Source organism: Pan paniscus, chromosome 14 (assembly GCF_029289425.2).
Source record: "Pan paniscus chromosome 14, NHGRI_mPanPan1-v2.0_pri, whole genome shotgun sequence".
In the NCBI taxonomy this organism is placed as follows: domain Eukaryota; kingdom Metazoa; phylum Chordata; class Mammalia; order Primates; family Hominidae; genus Pan; species Pan paniscus.
Genome location: NC_073263.2, coordinates 97,025,442 through 97,038,914, shown reverse-complemented (window position 1 = coordinate 97,038,914; position 13,473 = coordinate 97,025,442). Strand labels below are relative to the sequence as shown.

General features: G+C 42.3%; 1 protein-coding gene and 1 long non-coding RNA gene across 3 annotated transcripts in view; one reads left to right on the top strand and one right to left on the bottom strand.

Annotated features, from left to right (window-relative positions):
• The window catches only part of CLDN10 (claudin 10), a 145,195-nt gene that overhangs the window by 71,616 nt on the left and 60,106 nt on the right, over window positions 1-13,473 (bottom strand). The gene's annotated exons all lie outside the window — the stretch shown is intronic.
• The window catches only part of LOC130540732 (uncharacterized), a 55,262-nt gene that overhangs the window by 27,253 nt on the left and 14,536 nt on the right, over window positions 1-13,473 (top strand). The window contains exon 3 of the long non-coding RNA XR_008954726.2: window positions 9,673-9,739. This is a non-coding gene — a long non-coding RNA (uncharacterized LOC130540732). The remainder of the gene's footprint in view (window positions 1-9,672; window positions 9,740-13,473) is intronic.

The following is a 13,473-nucleotide window of genomic DNA, read 5'->3' as shown; positions in this document are numbered from 1 at the left end:
AAAGAGAATTTTAGTCTTCTCAGAAGGCTGATGGACCCTAGACTACAACTCTCACCAAGTTGGATAAAATAGTAAAGAAATCAGACAGTGTTGATGGAGAGACCAAACCATACTTGGTTCACCAACTGTTGTCCTGACTGACAGGAACGGGTCCACCTTGAGCAGAGAAGGGCCACCATCAGTGAGGGCCTGAGGCTTGAATCTCTGGGGTTTGCAGACACCAGGTGGGTCTGAGGTGGCAGAACTTCTCCCAGAGGGTGGCAGAGGGGAGTCTCTTGAGAAGAGAGGCAGCAGAGGGCATGAAAAAGATCAGAAGGAGAGATAAACATCCATGGAGATACCTTTCCTTTTGGATGCCTGCGTCTTCAAAGGCGGAATTACACATTTGTTCTTCCTGCACTGACTGGCTGTTCTTTTGAGATCTGCCTGACTGTCCTTAAGAAAACTCCATCATAGTTCAGTGTGTGTTTGGAAAGAGAAGTCTGCTGTAGCAGAAGGGACTCATGGGAAAGGATGGAAATTAAATTTCAGCTGTTTGGCAGGGCTCTCGTGTAGACAGGGCTGATGAGAACATCTCTCTACCAGTCCATCCCATGTGACACACACACACAGGCACACACACACACACACACACACACACACTAGCATCAGCAGCTGCAGACATTCCTAAGGTGAGGCATTAAGCAGTGAGGTTGAATTCCCTAACCCTACCCTATCAAGGATTAATTAGCTCTCCTTTGAAGACAGAAAGAAGCCAGGCGCAATGGCTCACGCCTGTAATCCCAGCACTTTGGGAGGTCGAGGCAGGTGGATCACCAGAGGTCAGGAGTTCAAGACCAGCCTGGCCAACCTGGTGAAACCCCATCTCAACTAGCTGGGCGTGGTGGCAGGCACCTGTAATCCCAGATACTTGGGAGGCTGAGGCAAGAGAATCACTGGAACCTGGGAGGCAGAGGTTGCAGTGAGCCGAGATTGCACCATTGCACTCCAGCCTGGACGACAGAGCGAGACTCCGTCTCAAAAAAAAAAAAAAAAAAAAAAAGAAAGAAAGGAAAGGGTCTTGGCAGAAGCCAAATTACAAATGTGTCTATTTTATGTTTATTCAAGCATTAGCCCTCACTTTGTAAACATCTGCTTTGCCCACTGCCTCCTTAGTTCATTTTACCTGTTATGGCAGTGATTCGACAGAGATGAGAGCTTTGAGTTGTATTTGCTTCACTGTCTGCCAACAACCACCCTGGAGCCAAAAATACCCTTCAGATAAGGCACAAAGGGACTCGGCCTGGGCTGAAACCAAAATCAACTTCCAAAGACCATAGTCCTTATATGAATGAGAGCTCAGAGCTGTGCACTGAAGAAAGTGAGCCAGCCAACAACTTCAAGTCCCCATGTGCCCATTGTAAGACATCCCTGGAATGTGGCTCTCTGCATTTGAGCAATGGGTAAACAATGGGGCTGCAACAATACCTGCCTTTAAAAATGAGTGGGTTCTGCTAAATTTCCAGAGAGAGAGAACCAGATCTGATTTTATATTTTTAGTTAGGAAATTCCTTGTTTTCTCCCTGTGGACGCTCAGAACCTGATACCATCCTATCACATGGACTTGCAGTCTCAACATAGTGTTGGAATTATCCCAAGGAACACACCTTTTCATGGGAATTAAGAATGAATACAGAAAGATGTATTTGCCTTTGAAAACACCAAAGTTTCTCTACTGGCAAAAAATATTCCTTTGATCCATTTGTGAATTTTGGCTATTACCCTAATTCCCTGCCACCTTCAATAGTTAAACGTTCTTGAGTTGGGGGAAGAGCAGGGTTAAAGCTCAAGGTAAATTTCACCACCTTTAATCTGACGTCTCCTTCTACTTCTTGAAATTAGTGAGAATTTCCAGTGTAATAATCAACAATGACTTATGCAGATAATCAAAATGGATGCTTTTTAAAAATATGCAAAGCTGGCCAGTGTGATGGCTTATGCCTGTAATCCCAGCACTTTGGGAGGCTGAGGTGGGGGGATCACTTGAGCTCAGGAGTCTGAGACCATCCCGGGCAACATAGTGAGGTCGTATCCCTATAAAAAGGAAAAATAAAAATATTAAAAAATATTTTAAAATTGCCAGGCGTGGTGGCTCATGCTTGTAATCCCAGCACTTTGGGAGGCTGAGGCAGGCAGATCACCTGAGGTCAGGAGTTCTAGACCAGCCTGACCAATGTGGTGAAACCCTGTATCTACTAAAAATATAAAAATTAGCTGGGCGTGGTGGCACATGCCTGTAATTCCAGCTAGTCAGGAGGCTGAGGCAGGAGAATGGCTTGAACCTGGGAGGTGGAGGTTGTAGTGAGCTGAGATCAGGCCACTGCACTCCACCTGGGTGACAGAGTGAGACTCTGTCTCAAAAATAAAATAAAATAAAATAAAATAAAAAATTAAGGAATATGTAAACGTCATCTCATATTTTAGTAAATGTGATTAATGTTTCTTGCAGAGGACTTAATGTTTCTTGCAGAAGTAAAAAATGTAGGCAGACAGAAGAGAATATTCCTGTTTTCCTGTCCATAAATATGCCCATATATAGTCTTCTGTAACTTACACTATTCACCTCACTGTAGTCCTCTTTCTGGTTTAATTGTCATACTTCTTCAGTAATGATATTTGCTTGCTTGGCTGGCTTTATTGACAATCTCTACTTCAAACTCTTTTCAATGACCAAATCCAGGAAATATTTTAAGGTGTGCATTTTCCTGTAATTGCATGTAGTATCCGTGACTACTCCTTTTCATTTCAATGTTTAAAATTCTGATAAAATACATGTAACATAAAATTTATTATTTTAACCATTTTTAAGTGTACAGTTCAGTAGTGTTAAGTATATTCACATTTGTGCAACCAGTCTCCAGAACTCTTTTCAACTTGCAAAACTGAAACTCTGTACCATTAACAACAGCCCACCATTTCTGCCTCCCCCTTGTCCCTAGCAACCACCATTCTACTTTGTGCCACTATAATTTTGACTAAGTGCCTTATATAAGTAGAATTATACAGCATTTGTTTTTTTTGTGACTGACTTATTTCATTTAGTATTACATCCTTAAGATTCATGTATGCTGTAGCTTGGGTCAGAACTTTCATCTTTTTTAAGGCTGAATAATATTCCATTGTAAGTATATAGGACATTTTGTTTATCCATTCATCCATCCATGGACACTTGGGTTCCTTCCATGTTTCAGTTTTTATAAACAGTGCTGCTATAAACATGGGTGTACAAATATCTCTTTGAGATCTTGCTTTCCATTCTTTTGAGTATTTAACCAGAAGTGGAATTTCTAGATCATACGGTAGTTTTATTTTTAATTTTTTGAGGAACCTATGGACAGCTCTTGATATAACATCCTTCCCTTTGGTTTTATATAAAAATGCATTCTTTTGAATATTGTACCTGTATTTTTATCAATACTTTTTAACCCTCAATATTAGCCACTTTCCATGGTTTAGTGTTTGACCCTCTAATTTTTTTTCTTTACATTTTCTCCTTTGGTAAACACACTCACTCTTGTGGCTTTTATTAATATTATCACCTCTGTGAAAATCTACATATTCACCTCTGGCTTCTGTCTTGAGATCAAAATATTTAGCTATATATTAAATATCTCCAATGGGCAAATATCCAAAATACAGGCCCAAGACAGACTCCAACTGTGAATCCATTTCTCTTCACCTACACAGGAAGCATTTGAGCAAATTTAACCCTACCACAAGATAGAGCCAACCAACAGTTAGAACAGTATGCTTGGGTGGCCACTGGGAACCTGTTGAGACTTTAAGTTTTACTCCCATCCCTTTCATTCATCCATACAAATGTGTCCATCAGAAGAGATAGACGCTCCAGAAACAGGACATCTTTGCTGAAGACCTTTTTACTGAGTGAGCATAATGCATCGGGAGAGTGCACATCCCCCTCACTTAAAACATGCTCCCGGTTGGGCAAAGTGGCTCATGCCTGTAGTCCCAGCACTTTGGGAGGCTGAGGCGGGCGGATCACTTGAGGTCAGGTGTTCAAGACCAGCCTGGCCAACATGGTGAAACCCTGTCTGTACTAAAAAATACAAAAATTAGCCAGGTGTGGTGGCGGGCTCCTGCAATCCCAGCTAGTCAGGAGGCTGAGGCAGGAGAATCGCATGAACCTGGGAGGTGGAGGTTACAGTGAGCTGAGATCATGCCACTGCACTCTAGCTTGGGTGAGAGAGTGGGACTCTGTCTCAAAAAACAAACAAACAGAACAAAACAAAACACAACAACAAGAAAAAACATGCTCCCAAGCTGTTCCTCACCATAAACGTCCTGGCAACAGTTGAAGTGGGGAAAACTTTCTAGAGAAGGAGTGACTAGGCTGATTCACAGGTTTGTACAACCACTCCCTGGGGCTGCTCAGACATTTGAGAGGTGAGAAATCACAAGTAAGGCCAGACTTCCTGTAATTAAGCAGGTGGGAGGACAAAAAAATTAAGATTCGAGGTGTTACTGCAATTATGATCTCATTTGTACTCCCAGACTGGTGATTTCTTTTCTAGATGAATTGTAGACTATATGCCCAAGTCAGGAACCTTGGAGTTGAGCTAAACTTCTTTTTTCTCACCTTTAAAATCTAACAAGCTTCCAAGTGAATCTATCCCTTTTAACATGTGCGGAAGTAAAATACTATAGCTTAAAGGATTGGGTGTGGGGGCTGGGGTGGTTATAAATGGAACACAACTATTGTAAAATTCTTATATTAGATGCTATGAATTCAAAGTAGACCCTGATAAGTTAAGGGTGTAAATTGTAATCCCTAGAACAACTATTTAAAAATGCTAAGAAGTATAGCTAAAAGATCAATAAAGGAGATAGAATGAAATATTAACAATTATTCAATAAACAGAGAAGATAGAAAAGAAGAACAAAAAGCAGCTGGAACAAATAGAAACCCCCCACCAGCAGGATGTAGACTTGAACCCAACCATATCAGTGATTACATTAAATGTAAATGGACCACCAAACATTTCAAATAAAGGCAGAGATTATTAGACTAGATTTTTTTAAAAGATAAAATAGGCAAGACCCAATTATAAGCTGTTTATAAAGAATGCACTTGCAATATAAAGAAACAGACAAGTTCAAAGTGAAATATGGAAAAAGATACCCATGCAAACACCAATCACAAGAAGGCTGGGGTAGCTGTATTGACTTCAGACAATGAAGACATCAAGACAAGAAGAATTACTAAAAATGATTAGAGTCATTTCATAATGATAAAAAGGTCAGTTTACAACAAGACCAAGAAAAGCTGGGCATGGTGGCACACACCTGTAGTCCCAGCTACTTGGGAGGCTGAGGCAGGAAGGTCTCTTGTGCCCAGGAGGTCAAAGCTGCAGTGAGCTACGACCGCACCACTGTACTCCAGACTGAGAGACAGAGTGAGATCTCTATCTCTAAAAACAAAAAAAATGGGCTGGATGTGGTGGCTCACGCCTGTAATCCCAGCACTTCAGGAGGCCAAGTCGGGTGGATCAGTTGAGGTCAGGAGTTCAAGAACAGCCTGATCCACATGGTGAATCCCTGTCTCTACTAAAAATACAAAAATTAGCGAGGCGTGGTGGCATGAACTTGTAATCCCAGGTACTTGGGAGGCCGAGGCAGGAGAATCGCTTAAACCCAGGAGGTGGAGGTTGCAGTGGCTGAGATCATGCCACTGCACTCCAGCCTGGGTGACAGAGTAAGACTCTGTAAAAAAGAAAAAAAAAGAAAATTAAGAATTAAAAAAAATTTTTTTAAAAAGACCAAAATAATCTGCCCTCGATGGTATCCCTTACATGCCACGCTCTCTCTGCTTCTTCCACTCCTTTTGCTCAGTTCAATTTTCTTTGTTTCCCAGGAGAATGGTGTCACCCTTCCATTCAAATCCATCCCAGCAACAAGTTTATTTTTAAAATGAAAATGAGGTCACTTCTCTAATTAAAAACCTTTAATGGTTTCTGGTGGTTAGCTGGATAAAGTTGAAATCCCTTCCTTAGCTTCTTATTGGTGTCTCAAAGGCTTGCCCCAACCCACCTCTCCAACTTTGTCATTCGCTGATCATCACTCATGCCAGACCCTACTCACAGCAATTGCTTCTTGTTCCTCAACAAGCATTGCTTCTTTCTGTGCATCCTTCCTCCACTTGCCAGAGACCTCCTCACTTACCTTCCTCCACACATTCCTGAAACATCCTTCTGTACTCAGCCACAAGCTGTGCATAAACTGGCCTCTCCCATCCTCCCACTCCACCCTCACTCTACTCCAACACTGGCCTCAAATGTAGTGAGTTGTCTCCCATTTGAGGCTCACTCTTGGCATTTGCTGTTCCCTCTGCCAGGCGCACTCTCCTTCCTGGATCATTGCATGGCGACTAACTCCTTTGAGCCATTGAGGCCTCAGGCTAAATAGGTACTTCCCAGAGATGCTGTCCCTAACTTCCCATTCTTATTTAGACCCCGCCTCACTCACATGCATCATGCTGTTTTACTGACCTCTCAGCCTTGTTTATTTATCTGTTTAGAGTGTGTCTCTCCACTTCAATAGAATGTAGACTCTAGGAGAATGGGGCGCCTTTGGGCTTTATTCGAGGATATATTCTCAAATTTTAGAACAGTGCCTGGCACATAGCAGGCAGTCAGTAAGTGTTTGTAGACTACATGAATGGTAGGTGGGTTGGAACATTTAGTATAGAGAAAGCTTGTCCAACCCATGGCCTATGGGCTGCCTGTGGGCCAAGGACGGCTTTGAATGAGGCTCAACACAAATTTGTAAACTTCCTTAAAACATTATGAAATTTTCTTGTGGTATTTTTTTTCTTTGTGCTCATCAGGTATCATTAGTATTCGTGTATTTTATGTGTGGCCCAAGACAATTCTTCCAATGTGGCCCAGAGAAGCCAAAAGATCGGATACCCTTGGTATAAAGGAACTTTTTTCTAGTGCTAAATCCCTTCCCAATGTGTCAGGCTTGCTTTGTCAGTGCCTGGGTCGGTATTGGGGCTCCGCTGCTGATTCCATTTATCACCCCCTTAGGCAGTTTCCCTCCCAGACTCTCAGGCCTTCCTGTGAACCCTCCACCTCCACTGGCAGCAGGGCTGGTCAGGTCTGGATCGCTCAGTCTGCCCCGTGCCTGTCTATCTGCCTGTCAGCATGCAGATCCAAATCACTTAGTCCTGTCTATTTTCTTTTCTTTTTTTTGAGATGAAGTTTCACTCTTGTCGCCCAGGCTGGAGTGCAGTGGCGTGATCTCGGCTCACTGCAACCTCTGCCTCCCGGGTTCAAGTGGTTCTCCGGCCTCAGCCTCCCAAGTAGCTGTGATTACAGGCGCTTGCCACCATGCCTAGCTAATTTTTGTAATTTTAGTAGAGACGGGGTTTCACCATGTTGGCCAGGGTGGTCTAGAACTCCTGACCTCAGGTGATTCACCTGCCTCAGCCTTTCAAAGTGCTGGGATTACAGACGTAAGCCACTGCACCTGGCCAGTCCTGTCTCTTTTCAATGCTGGCTAATCAGAAAAGGGTGCTTAATAATTACTGCCAATCATGACTTATAAAACTCTTTTAAACACAACTCCAAGCATTTTCATGGACTTCTTAAAACGTATTCCTGGCATGGACGGATTAATGGATAAACAAGATGTGTTCTATCCATACGATGGAATGTTATTCAGTCTTGAAAAGCAAGGAAGCTCTGACTCATGCTACAACATGGATGAAACTTGAAGACATTATGCCAAGTGAAAAGCCAGTCACAAAAGGACAAATTCTGTGCGATTCCACTTATACGAGGTATCAAGAGTCATCAAATTCATAGAGACAGAAAATAGAACAGTGGTTGCCCGGGAGTGGCAGAGGCATAAATGAATTCTTTAATGGGTACAGAGTTTCAGTTTTGCAAGATAAAAAAGTTCTGGAAATTGCTTGTGCAACAATGTGAACGTACTTAACACTATTGAGCTATACACTCAAAAATGGTCAATGTAGTAAAGTTTATGTTGTGCACATTTTAATTTTATCACAATTTAAAAATTATAAAGGAGAGGAATAGGCTGGGCACGATGGCTCATGCTTGTAATCCCAGCATTTTCAGAGGCTGAGATGGGTGGATTACTTAAAGCCAGGAGTTTGAGACCAGCCTGGCAAACATGGTGAAACCCCATCTCTACTAAAAATACAAAAAATCAGCCAGGCGTGGTGGCTTGTGCCTGTAGTCCCAGCTACTCGGGAGGCTGAGGTGGGAGGATTACCTGAGCCCAGGAGGTCGAGGCTGCACTGAGCCGTGATGGCACCACTGCACTCCAGCCTGGGCAACAGAGCAATCCCTGTCTCAAAAAAAGAAAAAAGAAAAAAGAGCATATCACCCATAGAATATTTTGCCCATAGACATCTTGTGTATGTAGTTGTACTGGAAACTGAAATTCTCTTTGGAATGTTTCCTACTGTGATGCTGCCGGAGAAGGATCTAAAGGAATGAGGAACTGGAGTTTGGCATTGTGGATCCCTGGAGGATTCAATGAAACAGTAGTGAGAAGGCAGGATAGTCATGCTGGGAGATGAGGGCTGCCTGGCAGCTCCAAGGAGGTGCTTTCCTCAGGTCACACACTGACCTTCAGATTCCCTCTCAGGAAGAACCTGATCCATAACTCTGAATGCTCCTGGGATCTGTTAAGCAAGAATCTGTGTTTTAATTTTATTACATCTAGAAATTAATAGACTGTAAAAATTTTCCCTTGGTTTGCTTTTTAAAATCATCTTGTATTGTTTCTCTTTTTGTTGTGTTTTTATTTTAAAGAAAAATGTTCGTTTAAGTTTACCTTCTCAATGTCCTAAACCTTTAAGTTCAACATCATTTTACTTTTCCCAAGATGTCCCTTCACTTCTCTTCTCTTCTTTGATTTTTTCTTTCCTTCCAGAATTCCCCTTTCTAGTATTCAGTGGCCTGTTTTCTTTTGAGAGAAAAATGTTTGGCAACTTACTCTTTGGCTGCAAAAGTGCTGAACAGGTTTTAAACACTTGGATTTTCCCAGCTGGCCCTAATCCTTTGCCTGTTACATAAAGGGACCCCTTAAGCCCCTGAAATTGCAGGGGACATTTGTGTTGAAGTTCACCATTCTAGGATTATTTGGTGAGGTAGGTATGGATGTGAAACTGCAATGCACATTCAAAGATGATACTACCACGAGTCCAAATCTATCTGCACAAAGCCGGGAGGATGGGCAGGCCTGCCTCCCTCCTTGTGTGGCTGGTCTGTCCTTTGCAGAGTAACAGCTCTGCTTCCTGTCAGGGCTGTGGCGGTTGGCACAGAGTCCTGGCACTGAGCTCAGTGGCCCCTTCTCCCTTAAGCCCAGCCACACTGCTTCTGATTCCTGGCTCATGCTTGCCATGGCTTCTCTTGTGATTTTCTTTCAATGTTATATTGTCCTCTAAGAGCCTAAAATAGAAGCTTGACCATGATCCTTTCATAGAATTCAATATTCAGCCTCAAAAGAAATTAAATATTGCCACATAATAAGTATTATTCACTATAATATGTTTATTAATAACCGATATAATAGATTGTTTAATTATAGTTAATTATTGATACTAACATTTCATGATTATAGCTGACATTTTTTTTTTAGTGCTTCCTTTGTGTGGCCCCGTATTGCCCTGTATAGAAGCATTTCGTCTTCACAACAACTCTATGAGGTAGGTACTATTATCCTCGTTTTCCAGCTGGAAAACAGGCCTGGGGAGTTTGAGAAACTTATCCAAGTCCCACAGCTAGGGAGTGGTGGAACTGGGATTGAGTTCAGGTTGTCTGTTTTCAGACCCAGAGCCTGCACTGGAGTTTGTGTGTCCCTATGTGCATTCCACAGAACCCAGTAGCAGATGGTGCAATGAGGAAAACAAAAGGAGTGTCATGTACTGGAGGCTTGGGTCCCCCTCAGATCCATATGTTGAAGCTGTAACCCCCAATGTGATGGCATTTGAGGTGGAGTCTTCAGGAAATAATTAGGTTTACATGAGGTCATGAGGGTGGGGCCCCCGTGGTGGGATTAGTGCCCTTACAAGAAGAGGAAGAGACAAGGGCTGGGTCACTCTCCAGAACATGAGCACACAGTGAGATGGCAGCCATCTGCAGGCCAGGAGGAGTGCCCTCTCCAGGAACTCAATCTGCCGGCCCTTGACCATGAACTTCCCAGCCTCCAGAGCCATGAGAAGTAAATGTCTGCTGTTTAAGCCACCCAGTCTATGGTATTTTGTAATCGCAGCCTGAGCACAGTAAGACAAGGGGTAGTGCTTTTTAATCAAATCAATTTTGAAAATGCCCCATACAGTACTATCTTCCTATCTTAAAGGACCAACGATGCCTATTGAAATCAAAGACTCTGAAAAGTCCTGCAGTAAAGGAAGCTATTTAAATTTGTTTAAACAATTGCTTCTCAAACTTTTTGACTATGGAATATCTCCCCACTTATGAATACCTCAAAGAACACACTGGAAGGTACTACTGGAAGTGAAGCATATGCGTCAGACGTGAATGTGTGCTTATTTACCAGGTGGGATGAACTGCCCAATGAAGCCATAAAGTTGTATAGGCGAGGGTTTGGTAGTTGAAAAGAGGAGAGAAGAATGCAGACACAGCCTGAGAAAGGGCAAAGGGCCGTATCCAACATGTGGGAAGTGCCATTTCAGGGAAAAGAGCCCAGATATTCCGGAACATCTGGGGAAGATAAAAAGAAGTTGTTCTTGGGATAAATCTGGTGAGAACCTACTTTCAAGAGCAGAGTTTAGGGCCTGTCCTGGCTGGAGGAGCTGGTTTTAAGAACAGAAAGAACAGTCCAGTATTAAATGTTAATTTGAATATAGGAGGATAGGATAAAAAATGACTCAGAATTATTATGTTATCTGGGCTGAAAAGTGTCATATTTACTGCCCATTAGAAATTCCTTACAGGCTGATTTCCTAAAGTTAGCTTCATTTCTTTCTTTCTTTCTTTCTTTCTTTTTTTTTTTGAGGTGGAGTCTGGCTCTGTCGCCCAGGCTGGAGTGCAGTGGCGCAATCTCCGCTCACTGCAAGCTCCGCCTCCCGGGTTCACGCCATTCTCCTGCCTCAGCCTCCCAAGTAGCTGGGACTACAGGCGCCCGCCACCACGCCCGGCTAAATTTTTATATTTTTAGAAGAGACGGGGTTTCACTGTGTTAGCCAGGATGGTCTCGATCTCCTGACCTCATGATCCACCCGCCTCGGCCTCCCAAAGTGCTGGGATTACAGGCTTGAGCCACCGCGCCTGGCCGAGCTTCATTTCTTTCTAGGAAATTACAAGACATGGACTCAAATAAAAGGCTCAGTTGACCAAGGGAACAAGATCTTGTTTAGTCCTGGTAATACCCAATAAATATTTGCTAAATATATGCAAAGGGGCCGGGCACAGTGGCTCACACCTGTAATCCCAGCACTTTGGGAAGCCAAGACGGACAGATCACTTGAGGTCAGGACTTCGAGACCAGCCTGGCCAACATGATGAAACCCCGTCACTACAAAAAAATACAAAAATTAGCCAGAGGTTGTGGCATGTTCCTGTGGTCCCAGCTACTCAGGAGGTTGAGGCAGAAGAATCGCTTGAACTCAGGAGGTGGAGGTTGCAGTGAGCTGAGATTGCACCACTGCACTCCAGTCTGGGCAACAGAGAGAGACTCCATCTAAAAAAAAAAAAATTAATTAATTAATTAATTAATTATATTGAAAGGACAAGAAAGGGAGGATTAATTGCACAATTTGCGTTTTGCATCCTTAAAATGAAATATTAATTTTACCAAGCAGTTAGTTTTTTAAGAGTAGGGGTGGAGGGGAGAAGGTGAGATTGCTGGCAGAAAGATAGCAAATTACACAAAAGCCATCAAGGTGTTGTGTGATCTTACGATGAGGTTTCATGTCTGTTCATCTGTCAGATGATGGGGCCAGACTAGGTGGTCTTAAAGGCCCTGTCCGTATCTACCATCCTAAGATTCTCTGTTCTTCAGAACACGCTAGAGGAAGCTTGGGAAAGCAACTATTTTATTCAGAGATAAGTACACTTAATACAATTCAGACAATACATTCGTAACGGGCATTTAACACAGCAATCAATTGTACAAGTAGATTCTATTTACTTTTTCTTTTATTAAGCGGAAGAATAAATAAACATAACTGGCCTCAATTATTTAACACTAAAAATGTTGACATTGTAGAGATAAACGTCAACACCAAGAAATACGTTTTCCATGTTCTCCTTAAAACAAATAGAAAGTTTGAATGATATCAATAATTATCCCTTAGAATTGGGATGTATTCAGGTTTTATGCGTGTTACATAGAGCAAACAGGCTATTTTCAATTTCTGTGTTTGTATATTTACCTATAATTGCCAACTTTCTGCAAATGATGTTTCCTCTTGTGTAAATACCAACTGGATTTAGCAAATGTCATGATTATTCGTGCCACCTATTGGTGAAATGTAGTATGACAGCATCTTTTGTGTGCAAGACAGCTACTATGGGGAGAGGAGGGTTGTCAGGACAAATTAAACAGGAATTCTGTACTCAAGAACGGTGGAGAATCTATCTTTTATGAGGCAATTCAAAATTTGAACACTGGAAGGGTATTTGATGGTAGTAAGGAATTACTACCTTTTTTATTTCCTATTATTTTTTAATTGTTTATTTTTAGGTGTGACATTGGTATTGTGGTTATGTTAAAACATCTTTATCTTTTAGAGACACATAGTAAGATATTTATGAATGAGCGCAAATGATATGTGTAACTTGATTTAAAATAGTATTAGCAATTTTGATACATGCCCAATGTGGATGAACCTTGAAAACGTGCTAAGTGAAATAAGCCAGACACAAAAGGACAAATATGGCCGGGCATGGTGGCTCACACCTGTAATCCCAGCACTTTGGGAAGCTGAGGCGGGCTGAATACTTGAGGCCAGAAGTTTGAGACCAGCCTGGCCAACATGATGAAACCCCATCTCTACTAAAAATACAAAAATTAGCTGGGCGTGGTGGCATGTGCCTGTAATTCCAGCTACTCGGGAGAGTGAGACAGGAGAATCTCTTGAACCCGGAAGGTGGAGGTTGCAGTGGAGCCAAGATCGTGCCATTGTACTCCAGCCTAGGTGACAGAGTGAGACTGTGTCTCAAAAAAAAAAAAAAAAAAGTGGGGGTAGGCAAATATATAGGGTATCTAGAGTGTCAGATTCACAGAGACAAAAAGTAGAATGATGATTACCAGAGACTGGGGGAGGGGAAGTGGGGAGTTACCATCTAATGGGCCCAGAGTTTTAGTTTTGTAAGAACTCTTTTCTGGAGATGGGTGGTGGTGATGGTTGCATAACAATGCGGATGTCTTTAATACCACTGAACTGTATACTTAAACATGATTAAAATGCAAAAT